The sequence below is a fragment of the Pinus tabuliformis genome, chromosome Q (assembly GCF_031772625.1).
Source record: "Pinus tabuliformis cultivar Carrire ecotype Pingquan chromosome Q, CPIR1, whole genome shotgun sequence".
NCBI lineage: Eukaryota > Viridiplantae > Streptophyta > Pinopsida > Pinales > Pinaceae > Pinus > Pinus tabuliformis.
In genome coordinates this window covers 621,944,453-621,955,911 of record NC_142296.1, presented here as the reverse complement: position 1 = coordinate 621,955,911, position 11,459 = coordinate 621,944,453, and positions in this window count along the sequence as shown.

Genomic DNA, 11,459 nt, shown 5'->3' with positions numbered 1-11,459 from the left:
TTTCATCTTTATTTATTTATTTAAAGAGAACTGTGCATTAGCACTTATTTATTTTGGGGAGGAATAGAGATTCTGACTTATTGAGAGCAGAATAGGTTGTTCCTTTAGAGAAGCATATAAAGACCTCTGATTTAGGTTTTCCCATGTAGATTTCCCCCCTTCGCTGTTTCTACTAGTTGGATAAGCTTAAGAAAACCAAAGAAGAAAAACCGAGTATAGGCATGAGGTTTCCGGACTAGACATGGGTTCATGGTTAGATAAAAACTCTCCTTACAGATAGATTGTGTTTTCCATCGAAACATCATCAGCCAAAATATTTAACCAACACAAGGAAGATGAAGATAAGACTAGCCAAATGATGAAGTGTCACAATATTCGTTACAGTTCGGCCACACACACTTAGAAGCCACAACATATTAAAAACACTTATTCTCATAATGGAAAAAAAAAAAAAAAAAAAAACAAACAAACAAACAACAAAGAGCAAAAGAAAAGACTATGTACATAGTGTAGGGCACAACCCCATATTTTGATTGAAAGTTTTGTTTCAAGTCTTGGCAATTGACAAGGAGAGAATCAATCTTCCTATCAAGTGAATGAAGATGATATGTGTGTTGGACAAGCTTTTTGTTTATGATGAATGGCCCAATCCATAGAGATTAAAACTTAGTGTGTTTGACTTTGTCCTCGTGGGCTTTATCCCACTTTAAGACTAGGTCACCCACGCTAAAGTTATTTTTCCCTGTAAAATTTTTATCAAACCACCTCTTGATACGACTCTGGTGAAGTATGAATTTTTCTTTACCTTTCATCCTCTCTTCCTATAGGTTATTAAGAGTTTCCATCCTACGCTAAACCACCAGACATGGCTTGCCTTGGGACTCTTGTGACAACTGGAGAGAGGGAAAGTACATATTCAGCGGGGGGATCACTTCCTTTGCATAGACCAGGAAGTAAGGGTAGGTGATTAGGGAAGGTTTTAGCATGACTCAGTCAACCCATAGGGAATTCACCAAAGGAGAGTGTCAATTTCATTGTTAAGAGAATATGGTATTTTTTATGATGCAGATAAGGTTCTTGTTTGTGGATTCAGCAAGACCATTCCCCTATGGATAGTAATTAGTTGAATTATTCAATATGATACCATTCTCCAATGAAAAATTATAAAGCCTTAACGATGAAAAGTATGTTTCATTGTGAAAAAAGGCTATGTAGGAACGTCAAACCTGAAAATGATGTTTTGCTCCATAAAGCTAATGAATTCCTGATTGTTCACATGTTTGAGTAGAACTTCTTCTATTCACAGCATCAAATAATTTGTAGCAGTTAATATGTAGCAGTGCTACTTTGACGAGTGAGGGAAAAATTCCCCAATAATGTCCAAGCCCCACTGTTCAAAATGTTCTTCCATTAAAATGAAGATGTTGACTTCTTATCTCTACTCGAACACCTTTGAAAGACCAGAAACTTGCGGACATAAGCATGAGCATCTTTGAATAATGTACTCCAGTAAGAGATGACCTGCATAAACTTATGTGCTATATTGTTACCTACAAAGTGTCCCTCGATTGGTCCATCATGGAGATCATGCAATACCTTTTCTTAATTGTGTGCCTCCAAGAACCTAAGTAATACTCTGTTGTGGTGCCTTTTGAATGGAACCCCATGTGCCAATTGATAAGATAATTCCTTATTTCTCAGTGTCGTCTTCTTCCATGTGGAAAAGTGAGAGGGAATCGCATTTTTCTCAAGGTGTTGGCGCACATTCGTGTACCAAGAGTTTATGCTTGTAGTGGGGGAGACTCACTCAATGTTATACATCTCAATCTCTTGCTCCCATCTTGCAAGCTCGTCTTCTTCCCCTTTTTCATTTACTACTTTTGGTGATAGTTGGAAAATACCACTACCTTTAATGTGTGAACTAGTTTGATTTCTAGATCATACTATTAGATCCCATTCATCCAGTTCACTCTCCTTTCACCCATCTCTTGTTGAAAAAGCAGTGACCTAACTGTTGTGTGTGGAACAAAGACAACACAATGGTTCTTCAATAGATAAGGCCTAAAGTGTTTTACCACCTTGTACACTACACAAGCATGTTTGTCCACATTGGGGTAGTTAATATTTAGTCCTTGCACATTTTTTCTCATGAAGGATATAGGGAATTCATTGTTCATTTCATCATTTTGAGTGAGTACACGAACAAGAGAGGTATCGAAAGAAAACATGTAGAGAAATAAATATTTAATGAAGGTTGGGTTGTATAATGCAGGTGCTTCTACTATAGCCTACTTGATATAGGAAATCACATCCTTTTCCATTTTATCCCATTTGTAGACTGTGTCCTTCTTCACCATCTCCTGTATTGGTTTAACAATTTGGGCATAGTCAGAGAAAAACTTACGGAGGAAGTTGATCTTCCCCAATAAATACTAAATGGCTCTCTTATTCACTGGGAAGGGAATTTGCATGAACGTCCTAAACCTGTCTGGGTCTAACTTGACCCAACTTTTAGCAGTGATGTGTCCCAAGAGATTACCTTCAGATACTGCAAAGATACTTTTCTTGAGATTCAATTATATTTCGTACTTGCAACATTGCTCAAAACGCTTCTTAAAGTGGCGTATTTTGTTTGACCTCTGTTTAGAGAATAATGTTACATCATCAATATAGACCACTATGCTCTATCCAATGAGTCCATGGAAGGTGATGTCCATAGTAGGTTAGAATATTGACCCAACGTTGATTAGTCCAAAGGACATTCATCGTAACGCGGACATTTGCTACTTTATTTTGAATGTTGTCTTGAGTCTACCAGGCCCTGCAACCAGAACTTTGTTATATCCAGAATATCCATCTAGCATAGAAAACATTTTGAACCCTGATACTTTTTGCAGTGTTTTCTCCGTGGGCGGCACGAGGTAGTTGTCATTTTCCGAGGTGCGGTTGATATTCTTGAAATATACACATGGGTGGATCTCCTTGGACTTCTTCCTCACAGGAACCAAATTTTACACCCACATCAAGTGTCGCACTTTGTATATGATTCAAGCATCTAGATTTTTTCTAAAATCCTTTTGTATGAGAGGCTTAAGCATTGGATGTACTTTCCTTAGCTTCTATTAGAATGGCTTGGCCCCTTCCTTGATTGATATTACATGTTGGATGATTCTCATGTCATATGTCTTGAGTTCATCGTACGCCCACGCAAAGACATCATGGTGCTATTTAAATAAGCGAATGAAGGCTTTCCACTCTTGTGGTGTGCAACAAGTACCAAGATTAACATATTTTAGATCCTCATCAGTTCCCAAGTTGATATGTTCATGTGATAGAGTGGAAGTATGGGTCTTGGCATTGATTGGTCCCTAGAACTAGTTATGTATATCATACAATTTTTCCAATGATACCGCACCTTTAGGGATGAGGTTTCCTTTACTTTCATTGGCTGCATCTTGCAGCGCCTTTTCGAGCTCATCCTCATTGATCGATGTGTCTTTGAATACCTCAACATTCACCAAAAAACATAGTATCTATTGGTTGTCATAGAAAACATGTAAATTAGTGATATTATATGGGATGGAAGGTTTATAAAGAATTTGAATAGAAAAATCATCCCCCAATGGTGATATCCTAGAAGCAGCATTTACTGATGCATCCTTAACTGCATTACGCATTCTTGGAACAAAAATAATTTTAAAAGCTTGGAAATGTGAGATAAGACGCCATACCTCTTTTTGATAAATTTTAAGATGAGGTGACACACAATGTATGGTGTTACGTACCTATCACACCATGATTTTTGAGTCACCTACCACATTATATGCTTTGTACTCTTCAGGGTTATTCGTTCACTTCAATACCAAGCGGCTAGAGATCAAATTCTTTTTCTGCAGTGGGTCTACTAAAATGCAACCATCTCCATAGCCCTCTTGTATTTTGGAACCATTGAAATAAATAGTCTAAACATCATATGTACAGTGACTGTGAACTGTACTAGTACTATTACTACTACTACCAACTGTACAAAGTTCGTTATTTCCAATTGGACAAGGAAAGAAATCCAACTGTATGTTTGGTAGAACTGGGGATGGTTATGCAAGATAACACCTTAGTTGAGTTCCAAGAAAGTAATTACCGAAAATTAATTTTGTGAAAGCAATTGGCTTGTTTTTCCCATTCAAGGGAGTGATAGTTTGTTTCATATATCTCTTCGATTCTACCCAGATCTGATTATTTATGCCCCTGTATGGAAGCCATAGGTGTGACCAGTTCGGGGAAAAGTACCGTTGTAGCTTGTTATACCAGTCTCTACTCAACAACACTTTGTATGCTTTTGGAATATCCATAATCACTATGTTGATGCATTGGTGAACTCGTCTGTCATATGATAAGAGGATGATGACATATCCGAGTTCACTAATTCCTTAGACATGAGTTATGTCTAACTGAATAATATATGCATCTATATTTTTTGATTTATCATTTATTTTCTTGGTAATGGATAATGGCATGATGTTCATTGATGCACCATAATCAACCAATCAATTGTGTACAATGAAATTGAAGTTTTCAAAAGTTAACAAGAATGAAGGGCAGAGTGTGTTTGCATCCATCATAATTGCATTAAGTACAAATGTGATAGTATCATGAGTCTTGTTAGATACCTTGTTCGAAGAGGTAGCATTACCTATAGAGGTTTTCCCAAGTTCCCATAGAAGGATTTCCCGCTGGCTCGTGATCTTTGTTAGTTCAAACATGGAGATGTTCACATGAACCTTCTTCATATCATCCAAAATGTTATAATCTACAGTAGGAAGAATGACTGAGGTGTCAGGGAATGGAACTTGGTTTGTCGTTTCCAGAGGGATTTTTTTTTTCTTACTACTTTTGGAAACACTTTTCGTTGAGACTGCTTTCCTGGACTTGCTTTGAGCATTCTATGTTGAGTTATCTAGTTGGTTGGTTTTCCTTAACAAATTTTCTTTGAATTTCTACTTCAAAAATTTAATTATGATGGTTGGCCCTTGGCTTCTTAGGCTGTACCGATTGTTCTTCTTTTTTCTAGATTGTCACATGGAGGCTGCTTATCATCAGTATTCTTTTGGGCTGTGAGGATACAGTTATACATGTTTAATGCATGCCCAACACTTGGAGCTTCATTAACTGCAATAGCTTCTTCCTTTTCTTCATCAGGATCAATTTTCTCTTCAACCATGACTGAATTAACAAGTTGCGCAGACATCATGCTCATGGCTTGGTTCCATTATGGGCACATTTTTTTCTCAATGCCACTCTTGGTGAAACATGCAATATTGATCCATGCCCATATTCTCAATGTTCAAGATAGCATTGTAAATTTGTTTAGACTTTACCAGTTTGTTACTGCCACTACTAGAAGCTACATTCCTTCTGAACTAGTTAAACCTAGCAGGCTTGTTGCTCATGGTGATCTCACTTATCCTCTGTTTGAGTTCTTCCATTTCAGCAGATAGGGACTTGATGAGACGAGTGAGGCTTTCAAGATCATTTGGTTCTTTCTCTTTAGCCCTTCTCACAGAGGCATGAGACCCCTTACACGTTTCCTTGGAGTCTTTTTCCGATTCATCATCTGAGATGACTCTAATAGCATGCAAGTCCTTCTCTACAATGATAGTGTCTTCGTAATTTTTTGTCAATGTTTGTTTCAGAATTCTCTTCAAAAACTTCGTAATACTTACTGGCAGGGCATAAGTGTAGTAATATATGATGATGGAGTCATGAGCTTTTGTGCTTTCAATAAATTTGTTCAATATGTGATTAAACCTCTAGTTGAAATCTTTCACTTTTTCATTTTTCTCCATCTTGATATTACCAAACTCTTTCAATAACATGGAGGGTGTCTTGTCATTAGAAATTTATTCAAGAAATATTTTCTTTAACCCCCTCCAATTGTGGATGAAGTTTGGAGGAAGGATGTGATACCATACGGCTACCCTACGATCCAAGGTACATGGGAAAAATATACATGCAACATCATCATAATGTACCTCAAGTGTTTGTGGATGTAGGTAAAAGTTGTTCAAATGGTCTTCAACCTTTACTATCTTATGAGGGTCATACTTTGTGAAAAGATTCTCTAAATGCCTTGGCATATTATGCAGGATGCCTAGAAGAGTGAGTGGGCCCTGAGTCATCCAATCTACATTTTAGTTTTTGATGTCTTATTCTTCACTATCCTCCTGTTCTTTATCAAAGTATGATGGGTCTTCTTCCTCTTCTTCTTCTTCTCTGCATGTCCCACTGAAAGTTGCACTAGAGACTAGAATGTTGCCTCTGTTACCACCATGAAAGAGTGGAGTCTCTTCTTCCTTTTCCACAAAGTCTACTAATTCTTAAAGAGTGGAAAGAACCATGTCTTCAACAAATGAGACTACTATCCCTATGGAGGTGGTCTCATTCTTTGTTGGAGAATATGGAATATAGATTACTCTTGGAATTAATCCGACAACTTTTACAAATTGACGGGTGATGGGGCGGATGGTTCAAATCTGAGTGTATGGAATTTCATGCTCAATCCTGGGCTGAGAAGAATCACCAACTTCAAAAGCATGAGTAGGAGAGGTGGAATTAACATTTTTTCCTTGACCAGAAGATGTAATGATGGGGTTAGGGGATCCATCAGCCATAAATACTAGCTTCCCTCCTTCTAGCACTAGAAATGTTGATGATGCTGGACTCGCCAACATTCAGGGGATCTCCCCAATATGAAGTCCCAATCATACCTCATACCATTTGGTTTAAGAGTCCCATCTGGTATAAATGCCTAGTTGTCAATTCCTTAAAGATTTTCCTTGGCTCTAGCTATCAGCACAAGAGAGTGATGCAAAGGTTTCTTTGAAAAGAGAGGGAGGTGTGCCTCGTGAGTGTGAAGTTGCAACTGTGTCGAGGTTTTCCTACTGCAAAGGAAAAAGAGAAGTGAGCCTCTAAAAGAGAGGTAATAGTACCACCCAAGAAGAGACACACAAGAATGAGGATGATCTGTCTAACATCCATCGGAATAGTGCATAACATATGTGACAGTCGTTACAACCAACCAACAAGGAATGATTTTTCTAGTATCCCCCAGAATAGTTCATAAGGATGGGACGACAATAACAACCATAAAAGCACATTCTCAATAATACAAGCGCTAAAATAACCAAAATAGTTCAACTATCTTAGTACATGTGAAAGAAAACATGAAATACAAACATCCATAGAATATTCTTACAAACATTCATAGTACATGCATGAAGAATGTTCCAACCTTAAAATTATTCTATAATTAAGAAAAAATTCCAAGACATGTGTTTACAATGTTCATCAATATCCCCAGTAGTGGGACATTGGAGCCACTACTTGCTCCCCAAAGAACTAGATGATCTCTCTATGTCTTGTGGAAGGAGAAAAGGTGAAAAATCCTTTGCTCATACAATGAGGGGGTATATATAACCAAGGGGTGATGCTTCCCCCTTGTGACTCTTTGAATACCCTCATGATTGTTTGACTTCCTATGACTTTACAACTTACATGACTCTTCATATTCATGTGTGTCATTTGGACTTCTAGTTTACAATACATTTAAATATAATATACATGGTCCACAATAGTGATGCATATGATCACTCATGGCATGACATGACATGAATCTTGATGATGTGGCATTGTCAAGTCACTATTACTACTGAGTGTTGGATGTCTTCTTGGATATGCTTTCTCTTCTCCTCTACATGGCTTGGTGATATGCGATCTTCAATGATATTTAGTCTTAGATGGTATTTGCAAACTTGTGACCCTTTGCTTCTTCTTGATTCATCTGTTTGTGAGTTCAACTACAAGAGAGTCTTTAAGCATGCTTCCCTCCTTCTTATCCTTCCTCATCATCTCTCCATGACTTGATAGTGTACATGTTCTTGCAATTCACTCATGACAAGACGACATCAATCCGAAAACCCCCTAGTCTAAGATGATGCATTCATATCCATGAACTGAGCACAAGAACAAGTCACTGATTGGGGAAAAGGGCCCAGTGACTATGCATTACGTATTTCCAATAGAAAGGGGGAAATCTAGGGCTCTGAGACTGTGCAATGCATAGGTCGATGAGGCTTGAAATACATAACTATATAGTTTCTGGAGGTAGTGGGGTCTGATTGAGGGAAAGCGAATTGGAGGAAGCGTCTACACATATTTGGAGGTGAAGGGAGGTTGGCCTTTTGTGCATTGCGCAAATCCAATAGACAAGGAAAAGGCTTAAGGGTTGAAGATATGAAGTGTGCAGTTCAAGGTTTACTCGAAGACACAACTGCGCAATTCTAGTGGTCAAGATCAGGAGTTGGAATCAAGAATTGCACAGAGTAGCAACCCTGGAGGATAGGCACTGCACACCACACAGTTCCAAGCAATAGGGTTACAACCTATAGGGATAATACTGTGCAATGTGTAGTTCAATTGGGGCCCGGTGAGGCTAAGTTGGCCGGTTAGGAAGATTTTTTGAAAATGGATAAGTGCAGAATGGGTTGTGGGCCTTGATTGTGATCACACACTTAGCATACTTTGATGACACAGAAACATAAATCATCAGAACACGTGAACAAATCATTCCCTTATGTGTGACTACCTCATGAAAATATACAACAAGTGTGACACTTAAGATAGACATTAAGATGATCGTGTGACACTTGTGCGACAGTGATCAAGAATTTTTATATGGATGCAACAGATTTTTACATGGTTTGGATAACTCAAATACACAAATACCAACCTTTGAAACCATAAGAAAAGGCTTGCAAACATTGTGTGATAGTCAAACATGTAAAAATATGACTATTAATCCAACATGCAAAAGGGACCAAAGAACTTCGAGAAAGCTCATTAAATGAGCTCTAGTGTTTGCAACAACAATGAAAAGACCAAGGAAGGCTATGAAATTTTAGTGTAAGCCAAAATTTGGAAAGGTGTTGCAGCTATGTATTAGAAGAAAAATGATTGTACAAAATCTGTATCTAATGTATGTTAGTAAACAAATTTGGCATGTGTTTTGTTAATATAAGTGCTAACGAATTTTCTTAAAAACCCTATTTTGGTTTTTTTTTTAATATTCATTTTAAAAGTGAATACAATTCTTATATCTCTAGTTTGGCTATATAACCCTGAATACCCATTACTCACAATGCTCTTTTGTTAACTATGAACGATTCGCTTTTGTGGTCTTGGTTATCATTTCTTACACTATTAAATTTTACTCCTAGGTTTGTTATTTTATTTATAAAGTGTTCAAAGGCTTTCTAATTTGTTAATATTTTTCTTTGTCACGGAGGTAGAATTTTGTTTCTATTTGTCAAGAAATTAAAAGTAAATACTTTATTGTATATTCACAACAACAAATTATAGTTAACTCTTTCATTCAAAATAATTATTTTCTGAAAATCGTATTTATAATATATTCCAATTACCTTTTCAGCTAACCTCTATAACTATTTTTCTTGCAAGTTTCTTCCTTCCCTAGTGAAGTGCAGCTATAAAGGGTTAGCTAACTTCTAATTCACATGCACTTGGTTGGAATTCCATGCTCACTTTGGCATGAAAGTAGTGCATGAAGACGAGATTTATTTTGTTGTTATTAGTTTAAAGTATTATTCCAGTCGCAAAGACTATCTATATGGCTACGACCTTTTGTATTAATTACTAGTTCTGGAATTTTTCCTCCAGGAACTCACACTTTAAATAAATTTCTTAAGGGCTCTACCCGGAAGTTTACTTTGATATATTTTGTGTTGTTAATTCATTTAACACACGAAACATATATATTTATATATATAATTCTCGTAGTTTTTGTGTATAAATAGTTGATATAACAACGCGCGTGATTATTTATCCTTCTATTCGTTATCTATATATATAGTGTATACTTGCTCTGTATAACTCGAGAAGGATATTTCTTTATATATATATATATATATATATATATTATAAGAAAATAACTTACTGGTTCCAATACTAGATTGTATGAAGGCATTATAGTTGTGTTAATGATCTACAATTCTATTTTCTATTTATTTTTTAAATATAAGAGAAGGAACTGCCTATATATATATATTTGTCATGATTTCAATGTTTCTCTTATTCGTACTATTAATTTTCTATTGAAATCTCGAAAACAACATATTTATCAGAATAATACATTTTATTTCCCATCATAGTTTTCTACTTTGAATTACCATAGAATTCATAATTCTAATTTATAGAAATTATTCTATAATTCAAAAAAATCATTTTTCTTCTTCTATCAACTCACACAATCATTTTAATTTTGATTCTATGGAATAATATATTCTAGATATATATATAATTTCAATTTCATTATTTTCATTGTTTTTTCTTTCTCTACTATATAAAATTTTATACATAACACAAATCCAAATCCTTTCCCAAACAATTAAGTACACAAGTTAGAGATATTTCCTTGAAAATAATATTTTTATCTCTAGTAAATTAATTGTCCAGTATTAGGCTCCTCCTAACCATGACACTGCTAAAATAGTTAATGTCCCCTGGAACAACCAGGTCTACAATTATTTTTCTCTCTATTTTATGTTACTTGCTTCTCTTCAATTTTTATTCTTCTTTCAAAATAATGAGACATAGACAATTAAAAGTAGTAGATATTATCCTATATACCACTCTTTTTGTCGTTAATAATTGTCTCCACCTCACCAATAGGTGGTAGGTAGTAATATGCTCATTAATGAGCTCATGTTTCCCACTTTAGAGAAAAACTCCATGTCTTCTAGGAAATAAATTATTTTGCCAATATCATAAATCATCAATGAAATCTAATCATTAATATTAGATGGTTAAAACTTCTTGCTGGGTATTAACACTTTCACAATAAAGTGAAGTCTTTTTCTCTTTCATCAATTTGTTCTCAACAATTAATTTCCTAGATTTTTCTTTATTCACAAAATAAAACATAATAATTACAACTTTACAATAAGCTATTATTAGTAATGATTCATCTTAACTCGAAATTTATCAAGCGTCCAGGGGATCAAATCTTGGGAGGTACAAACATTTAACCTCTTTTTTAAGTGCAAAACTTGAGGAAATATTTGCACCTCTAAATATTGGATCCCTCTCAACGCTTGATAGATCTATTGTTAAGATGGATCTAGGCTTGTATTCTAACTAAATGTAATATTCTAGAGATCAAATGTAATATATGTTTAAGATGGATCTAATAGATATTTTAACCCTCTCGAGACTTGAAACATGAGTGAAATGTTACAATATTGTTGTACTAAAATGTAATATTTTAACTAAAATAGTTTGATAAACTATTCTATCTAAAATAATGGAATATTTTAATATTTAAACCAAAATATTTTAAATGTAATATTATAACTAAAAACCAAAATAGCCACCATTCATTCCTTTAA